The sequence below is a fragment of the Lepus europaeus genome, chromosome 6 (genome assembly GCF_033115175.1).
Source record: "Lepus europaeus isolate LE1 chromosome 6, mLepTim1.pri, whole genome shotgun sequence".
Taxonomy (NCBI): Eukaryota; Metazoa; Chordata; class Mammalia; order Lagomorpha; family Leporidae; genus Lepus; species Lepus europaeus.
The window spans coordinates 112,500,151-112,510,530 of NC_084832.1; positions in this window are offsets into that span (position 1 = coordinate 112,500,151).

Consider the following 10,380-nt stretch of genomic DNA (forward strand, 5'->3'; position numbering starts at 1 on the left):
TTTTGTAGAACCACTCTCAAGACATCTGTTATATTCTGGTTCATAGTATAATTTTTTCTTTGATTTTTCCTATTAAATTTCAAATTTTCCCAATATGTGAGCCATGTGTCATGCCATTAATGTATTAACTATAGGGTCCAGTGCAAATCTGACATATAGTAGGACACTAAAATTGGTTTGCTTAATTCAATATAGCTTCAACTTACCAACTGTCAGTATCTTGGTAAAAATTCAGATTATAAGATACTTTTCTGTGTAATTCTGGTTCATTACATATAAGTGGAAGCCCACAAATCTGTATTTTTAGAATCTTGCAAGATGATTCTGTTAACAAAATTTGAGAAATACCTGTTTGATAGATTAAAAAATATTTTTGTGTCCTGGTTATTATTTAGAAAGAATTATTCCTCAAAAACCTAGGTCCATAATGTGTTTACTTAAGAACTCTTTTTTTTTTTAGCAAGCCTTATATAGATAAATAGGATGTTAAAGTCTGTTAACATCTGTATCTGACATTCACTTGAGCAAATCTTCATTGTTTTGTTCTTCTTTATGTTTATGACATGGCATTTTGCCACAATGCTACTTGATTGGTTTGTTTTCAGGGTCTGAGCTGCAACAAATATTGGGGCTTGGGAGAAAAGAGGATCGACTGCAGAGTGAAATGCCAGAGAACTGTTTATCTAGAATGATATGTGCCCTGTGGAGTGCTGCGCACCCTTGAGTGAACTGTGGTTTGGCAAGAAGGGCCCATGGCATTCGATGTGTTGCTGACCTCTGCATGGCAGCCTGAAGCTGGTTGCAAGTGCTCTGCAGGAAACGCCCACAATGTGCTACTCTTCATGGCATTACTGCAAGAGTCTGTCTTGCTGAAGGAGTCAATACCTACAAGGATGCTGGAAGCTGTACCTAGTGATCTTGTTGCTGGTAGTAGTTGCGTTGGTAAGGGCATGAGTAGGAGAAAATTGTTCTTGTACGTACAAATAAATATTCCCATTATTTTAGGGTAACAACAAGAATTTCCTTTATAAAAAAACATTGCAAAAGGCAGTCTTAGGATTAATAAGTATAAATATTCTCCTAGCAGTAAATTTTCTGAGTATAACTTGTGTAATGTGTTTAGATACAGATCTGTTGAGAGTGAGGAGAAGGTCTTAATTTAATTGGCCCTATTGGCAAGAATACTGTCAACAGAGTCTTTCTCCCAACTTCCCTGAATGCTTTGATAGCAAGTTAAATTGCTTTCCTTTGATCAGGAAAAGGGTAGTTAATACGTTTTTGGGACTTGAAATGCTTAATTTTCAAATTGTTTTAATGATGTTTTAGATAGTAGACTTTTTTTTTCCATAAAAAATGGCCTTTCTGTATTTTGTACTTGGAACAGTATATTTGATTTCCCTTTATAGTACGGGTAAGTGGTATGGCACTTGTAAAGATAGCTGCTGATTTAAGCTTGTGTTTGGATGTCCACAGCTTAACAGATTTCTTCCAATAGTGCTGTTCTCGAAGTATACTTGCACAAAAAGAATTGGGGTGAGAATAAGTAGAAAGGGCAGGGACTCTAGAACATGGTGGGGGTAGGTTCATATCTTGGGTGATCTGGGAAAGTCATTCCCACTTAGTTTCCTGTTGATAAGTACCTTTAGAGGCAGCAGTGATAGTGCAAGTGATTGGGTCCTACCATCCAAGGTGGAGACCTGAATTGAATTCCTGGAATCCTGGCTTTTGTTTGGCCCAGCATTGGCTGTTGTGGGCCTTTCAGGAGTGAACCAGCAGATGGGAGATGCCTGTCTATCTTTCTCTGTCTCTGCCTTTCAAATCAGTAAAAATAAAAATTATTTAAATATCAAGAATAAAATAAAGATAATAGAGTAAAAATTTTAGAGGAAAAGAACATGTCCTTGATGGTTTAGAGATGAGTTTTAGCTTTTCATAAGCTTCTAAACATTGCTAGGCTTGTACTTTTCCACATAAACTTACTGTGCTTGTTGTACAGTTTTCTGATTACTTCTAATGGAAAATAGAATTCAAAGATAAGTTTATTTCCATGCAGAAAAATATTAAAATCCATGTGCATGAGGGGACCTTCAAAGAGTTCTTGGGGAACATGTATTATAAAGCTACCCAGGGATTTTGAAATGGTTTTTGAAAAAACATTTAAAAAATAATCTGTGTGAAAGACATTGAGGTCGATCGATCAGTATCCCTTCTGCTGGTTCATTCCCCAAATATCTACAACAGCTGGGATGAGCCAGGCTAAATTCTTTTTTTTTTAAAAAAGATTTATTTATTTATTTGAAAGAGTTATACAGATAAAAGGAGAGGCAGAGAGGCAGAGAGAGAGAGAGAGAGAGAGAGACAGACAGACAGACGTATTCTACCCGCTGGCCCTCTGGTTTACTCCCCAAATGGCTGCAATGGCTCTAGCTGAGTTGAGCAGGAGCCAGGAGCTTCTTCCAAGTCTCCCAGATGGGTGTAGGGGCCCAAGCCATCCTCTACTGCTTTCCCAGGCCATAGCAGAGAGCTGGATCGGAAGTGGAGCAGCCAGGACTTGAACCAGTGCCCATATGGGATGCTGGCACTGTAGGTGGCAGCTTTACCTGTTACACCACAGCTCTGGCCCCATGGAGTCTTAACTAGTAAGCTCAATACCTGTCTCAAATAAAAGTTTTTATTTTCCATTTTTCCATGAACTTTTTGAATTTTACTTGTGCATTTATGGGTCACTTCTAGAACAACTTTGCTTGGTGAACTCTGTCAATGTTGTTATGTATCTTGAATATGCTGCTACAGGTATAGAAAACTTGAGGCTAACATGTCCTAAGCCATGACCTGGGTCTAGATAAATAATAGTGAGGCAAGGTTATGCACTTGGAGAGTAAGATCCATCTACATTAGGTAAAACAGTGGCCTCCAGTGATGTCCAAGACCCAATCTCCAGAACTTTTAAGTGTATTACTTTACATGGCAAGATAGACTTTGCAGATGAGATTAAATAAAAGACTTTGAAATGGGGAGATTATGTAGGATTATCTGGGCAGATGCTGTGTAACCATAAAGTGTCCTTAAAAGTAGAAGTAGGCAGGAGGTCAGAGGAATTGCATGTGACAAGGACTCAACCCCTGGTTGCTGGCTTCAAAGGTGGGATAAAAGGCCTGCAGCAGAGAAGTGCAGACAGCTGCCATGAAGTGGAAAAGGCAGGAGAACAAATATTCCCCCAATCCTCCGGGAGAAGCAGAGTCCCTGCCAACATCTCATTTTTGGTAGAGTGAAATCTGTATCAGATTTGTGGTATATGTTGGATAGTGTATTTGTGTTATTTTCTACAACTAAATTTAAAGTATTCTCTGTCATTATTTAAAATTTTCATATTTTTTGCTAATCATGGATTTTTTGCATTTTGGATATTGCATTTGTTTTGCTTTAAAAAATACCACACCACACCATTATTGATCTTGGCTCCTGAGGTTTTTTTTTTTTAATATATATATATATATTTTTTTTTTTGACAGGCAGAGTGGACAGTGAGAGAGAGAGACAGAGAGAAAGGTCTTCCTTTTTGCCGTTGGTTCACCCTCCAATGGCCGCCGTGGTAGCACGCTGCGGTCGGCGCACTGCACTGATCCGATGGCAGGAGCCAGGTGCTTCTCCTGGTCTCCCATGGGGTGCAGAGCCCAAGTACTTGGGCCATCCTCCACTGCACTCCCTGGCCACAGCAGAGAGCTGGCCTGGAAGAGGGGCAACCGGGACAGAATCCGGTGCCCCGACCGGGACTAGAACCCCGTGTGCCGGCGCCACAAGGCAGAGGATTAGCCTAGTGAGCCGCGGCGCCGGCCCGGCTCCTGAGTTTCTTGCACCCAAGATGAATGACTCATTTGCCTCTTGCTAGTTTGGTCCTACAATGCAGGCTCAGTTTTTTTCTCCAGTGCCCATCAATGCTGACAGCACTGGTAATGTTGTTGCTGTCTTTGTGCAAAAAATGATCAGAAAAATTTCAGACTGTTTTTTTGTCACCTACCTTTGTCTAACCTGAAGGATATATATAGTTCTTAATGAAGAGTACAATGAGGATTTTATTTGATCATGCGTTAGTCTTTGCCATATTGCCACTGACACTATCTCTTAGAACTGTTGCATTAAATACATTTTATGTTGGAGATCTTTAAACTGCATCGCATGAGGGTGGTTTTTTTTTTTTCCACAGTGTATTTTATAGTCGTATTTTATTACCTGATTGAAAGATTTTTTTTAACCTAATATCAACGATTCACCCACTGCATGTGGGAATAATATCTCTACTACTTAGGAAATCCTAAGGTTAAATTTCTGGTTATAGTTGTCACCCTGCACCCAGAGGAAGATACCGTTCCTTATTTTCAGTTAGCATAATAGTATATGACACCACAATCAATATGCGCAGAGAAAAACGATAGAAGTGATAGTGAGAACAGCTACCTTCACGGAAGAAATACCCAGTTTCCACATAGTCCTCAGAACAGCTCTACGTGTGTGCTCTGCTGTCCTCGTTTCCCACACGTGCAGCTGAGGTGGGGACAGATAGATAATCACAAATAACTAACATTCGAATATGTGGATTCATGGAAAATGCATATTGTGAGAAATTAGCTATGGATTTCAAGATTTTTTGCACCAAAATAATTATCTTTTAGTTAGTTTTTTTCCGTGAGCATTCTGAAGTACCCTCATACTGCTTACTGTATGTCAGACACTATTCTAAGGGCTTTACGTGGATCACCTCAGTTTAATCTACAACCACCCTGAGACACATTTACCAATGAAGAAATGGAGACATAAAAAGCTTAGGCAACTTTCCTAAGGCTGTGTTTAACAGGCAGGCATGGAGAGGGTAACACACTTGCTTCACGTCATGCCAGCAGTAAATAGGTTGAGGAATAGGGATCAGTTAAAAGTGCAATGCTCTTTTCACTATGCCAGCTGCCACTAGAACCTTGAACTAGAATCTCCTTCCTCTAAGCACTCATATAACTTCAGTCTGTCTTGCCCTGCCCTGCCCTGCCATGATGATGACATCTCCCATTGAGCACGTTGCAGGCACAGTCACGGTTAGCTCCCTGGAAGGGGCTGAGATTCTCCTCTTGCTGCTGCCTGTCGTGCAAAGCCAAGGCTCTGAACACCATGCACTGAAGGTGCTCTCTGCCTAGGACTCCATTGCTTGCTCCTAATCCTAGCAATACACGTGGCAAAGGGGGTGAATTGCTTTTCTCAGAGAGAATTTACAATCCTGACAACATGGCTTAGGCAAATCTTTATTGCCTAGTACCTGGGAAAGGTATTATCTGGCCAGGGTGGGTAGTGATAATGCTTTTACATCAACAGGACCTATCATAATGTTAAAGTACAGGCAATAGAATTGTTTTTACTGTATTATCAACTATTCAGAATATCCTTAAAGGGACATGAAAAATGAAGATCATTTTTAAAAATCAATTTGAAATCTTAGGAGTTGGCTCAGGTAATTTTGTAAGTTGCATTCAAATTTGAAAGCCTTTTATGAGTCTTGAAAGGCAACTTATTATTATTTTTTTTGACAGGTAGAGTTAGACAGTGAGAGAGAGAGAGAGACAGAGAGAAAGGTCTTCCTTTTTCTGTTGGTTCACCCCCGAAGTGGCTGCTACAGCCGGCGCTTTGCGCCAATCTGAAGCCAGGAGTCAGGTGCTTCCTCCTGGTCTCTCATGCTGGTGCAGGGCCCAAGCACTTGGACTATCCTCCACTGCACTCCAGGGCCACAGCAGAGAGCTGGACTGGAAGAGGAGCAACCGGGACAGAATCCGGCGCCCTGACCGGGACTAGAACCTGGGGTGCCAGCACTGCAGGCGGAGGATTAGCCTAGTGAGCCGTGGCGCCGGCAGAAAGGCAACTTATTAATATTAGATACTTTAATGACAGATTTTTAATCTATCTGTGGTTGATTTTTTACTTTAAACTTATTTTGAAGGATACATTATAGGAAGTAGTTTGTAAATTTCTATTGAGTTTATATAAATGCAACCATGACTATGACCATTTCTCTGAGGTCAAACGCTGGATACATGTATCTTAACGTGCATTTTTCATCTTATATACATCAAAGTATGCGTTAATTTGGATAGTTCCATTTTTAATACTTTTAAAGTTTATTAATGATAGGGAAATCAATTTCATGGCTTAAGCCCACATCACAATGCAAATAGTGGAGATGATTTTGACTAGGATTCTTTTTTTTTTTTTTTTTTTTGACAGGCAGAGTGGATAGTGAGAGAGACAGAGAGAAAGGTCTTCCTTTTTGCCATTGGTTCACCCTCCAATGGCCGCTGCGGCCAGCTCATCGTGCTGATCCGATGGCAGGAGCCAGGTGCCTCTCCTGGTCTCCCATGCGGGTGCAGGGCCCAAGGACTTGGGCCATCCTCCACTGCCTTCCCGGGCCATAGCAGAGAGCTGGCCTGGAAGAGGGGCAACCGGGATAGAGTCTGGCGCCCCAACCGGGACTAGAACCTGGTGTGCCGGCGCCGCAAGGCGGAGGATTAGCCTGTTAAGCCACGGCGCCAGCCTTTGACTAGGATTCTGTCAGTAACTATGAGATTATGCTTTTCTGGGTCCTAATATGCAGCTAAAAAGATATGTCCTTCCCACTTTGACTTATGAATAAAGTAAGAAAATATGATTCGAAGAGAAATAGTGTAACATACTGTACATAATTTAAGCCAAATTTATTTTTATGACTTCTTTCCCAGGGAATTTAGTAGTTCATGTTCACATTTTGACATCATCATAGTTTGTATCTTGTGGCATGTATTTCTGTTTGTTTCATGCATTGTAAAAAGTTAACAGGACATAAAGAGCATCTTGAGAGAAAAGTCTGAGGTTTTAAGAAGTGTACTAAATCAGGACTAGGGTTGAGGGAGGGTCTGGATTTTCACCCTACATCTCTTTATCTGATGGGTACCATATACTGAGTACTATATTCCTCAATCATTTTACTTAAGAATATAGAAAGAAGACTTGACATATACTAACAATTTAATAAGGCCCATTCACATAATTTAAATCTGTCATGAATAATTTCATTAAATTCATGTTTAGCTTTATTTAAAAATAGGTAACATTGTTAAGCACCCCTTTTATGCAAGACACTTTGATCAGTTCTTTTTTATGATTTATGATTTAATCCTAGAAACAAGCAGTACATGAGTTGATTATTTCTACGTGAGCTATGAGGGAATGGAACTTAATTGGGATTGTTACTTGCTATGGTGACAGAGTTGCTAAGGCTTGTTTAGGGCTTGAAAACAGACCTTTGCTCTACAATATGCCATATAAAAGAATAAATTCTGTTTTGGTATATCACCACAAGTATCTAATGCAAAGGCCATTATCAGATTAAAGATATGAAAGGCTGAATTTGAACAGTGTAGCCTAACTTCCTCACCCAAAAATTTGACCCGAGAATGAAATTTGGAATCTTGGCTTTGAAGTAACAGTACCACCTGCTCTTCTGCTATTACAGTTATAGATCTCTGTCTTTAAAAAGAGATTGTACCTTAAACCTGGACCGAATCATTGTGGCCAGGTATTTTGACATGTCAAGATAAAAATATTATTACTTATATGTCATACAAAACACAGACTAGAAGAAAGCAGTCATGGAGTAAGTTTAGTTAAACTGAGCAACGCTTAGGACATTGTTTTTCATGGCAAAGTCAGAGATGGTGGTAATGCATTAGGCTAATTGATTTAGTCCTCTTTGTCACTTGACTATACAGACACAACTTTAGGCACATATATTAGAGTAAATTTTTCATTCTATCCAGTAGAGGGAGATGGTATATTAGCAATTATAATTTTTAACTCCATATTTTTCATAATTTTCTGTAGCATTTTAATAGGTAAAACCTGGAAAAAGCAAATGTTCTAATATTTCAAAGACGAAGTGATATGAGAGTCATTCTTACAAGGAGGTTTTGAGTAGAATAAAGTTAATTAAGTGCTGAAAATGTGCATGTGGATAAAGAAGGAGAGAGTGTAATTTCAAGGGGAAGTTAGGAAAGCTGTTTTTATTAGTAACAAAACAGTGGCAGCCGTCTTAGTGTTTCCTGCACTGTGTGTGAAGCTCTGCTTTAGAAGCAGATGGAAAGTGCTGTGCCTCTGGTACTTATTGGTGCTGCTGTGACTTTCTCCATAATGTCTGGAAAATAAATACCCTCAGAATTCTGGACTCTTTTGTTGTAAGAATTATTTTATTTATTTGAAAGACAGAATTTCAGAGAGAGGTAGAGCCAGAGAGAGAGAGGTCTTCCTTTCCGCTGGTTCACTCCCCAAATGACTGCAGCAGTGAGAGCTGAGCTGATCCCAAGCTAGGAGCCAGGAGCTTCTTCCAGATCTTGGGCCATCTTCTACTGCTTTCCCAGGCCATAGCAGAGAGCTGGATCAGAAGTGGAGCAGCTGGGACTAGAACCGGTACCCATATGGGATGCCGGTACTGCAGGCTGGGGCTTCAACCCATTGCACAACAGTGCCGGCCCCAGAATTCTGTACTCTTGAAATCAATAATCAAAGAAAAAGGTAGAATCTAAAGTACTATTTCTCCACCATCTTTTTGTAACCCTTTAAGTATCTGATGAGAGTTGTAAGTGTTCTTGACATAAAATGATATTGAAGTGAAAGTATCAGAGTTTGACATGTAGAAAAACACACCATGAGTTGGGAGAAGTCACATACAAACTTTGGATAAAGTGCAAATAATGGAGATGAATTCCTAGTTTTGAGTTGTGCTTTAAAAAAAAAACGATGAATTGTTTTCATTTTTATTGTTTTCTTGATTCTTCTTTATTAGGCTGATTTTTTTTAATGCAGATTCATGATGAATAATTTAACTATTTTCCTTAATGGCTGTAGAAATGTTAGTCATTGAAGAAACTGTCAAACTCGTCACCTCAGTTACGACTATCTAAGCATTTGGTTAACTGGAATAAATTCCCTTCAGTTCTTTCCTCCTTTTTAAGTCTCCTGATAACCTCGTCAGCTGCCAGATGCAGCAATACAAACTGTATCATTGAACAATTCTCAGTGCTGGCCTCCAGCTAACTTTGGTACATGTTGTTTCTGATTCTAGTACATTCTAGGAAAACATCAGTGAAGATGGAGGGCCTTGTGTGTGTGATACCTAAGGGGTGCATATTCACTTATAGGCCAAATTCACTGCATTTTACCTGGGAGTGTAGCTTGAACATTGCACTCTTGGTTTGTGGCTTTGTTTCTGCACAAAGCTGCTATGTTGACCAGTGATTACCAAATGGGGGCTAATTGACTCTTAGAATTTCATGAAGATACTAAGAGATTTTTAGTATTATCTACATGTATGCTGTTTCTTTCCCTTCCTGGACTAACTCTGCTTCAGCATTGGGTTAACTACCAGCAGCATCTGCAAAAGATCTGATCAGCTTAGGCCTGCAGTGACATTTTTAGTTATAATGAAAATTTGTCAGGCAGGTGAAAATATAGTAGAGCAGGTGGGATTTCACTCAAGAATGCTCCGCAGGGGCTGGTGTTGTGGTGCAGTAGGTCAAGTTGCTGCTTGCAACACCAGCATCTCATGTCAGTGTGCTGGTGGGAGTCGCTGCCACTCCTGTTCCTGCCCAGTTTCCTGCTAAGTGTCCTGCCTTCCTGGGAGGGCAAGAGAAAATAGTCCCCTGTGCTTGGGCTCCGGCCACCCAGATGTTGCAGCCATTTGGGAAGTGAGCCAGCAGATGGATTCTTATTCTCTCTATCTCTCTTCTTCCCCTCTGCCCCCTCCCTCATCTTCTCCCTCTCTCTCCATCTCTCTCTATACCTTTCAAATAAATAATTTTTCAAAAATTATTTCAAATTTCAAAAAAAATTCAAAAAAAGTAATTTGTTCCTGACTCAAAAGGAACAAATTAATCATTTTATTTACTGTTGAAGAGTTATGATTATGCTTATACTTTCAACTAACTTTGTGTTCTTTAATCTATTTTAGTGTTTATTTTCCTTCCTCATTTTCAATGATAGTGCATTGTGAAATATTTGACTGAATATGTAAGTAAAATCTATTCATTCTCACATTGGTTTGATGACACTCAATAAGTGTGAGACTTTGCATCAGTATTCAGGCAAATCAGAATGAAACAGACCCAGTAATTCTAGTTACAAGTGATCTTTATAAGACTAATTATCTTCCATTTGTGTGTGAATTTCAATTATTTCCTCATTTTCTGTTAAACTTTGTATTACATAAATCATGTCCTAATTATACAAGTTGTTACCAATTTAAAAGTTTAAAACCTAAGTAATGTACATTAGGACTTTACCAAATATGATTTATCATGTGTAACAGGAGAACCG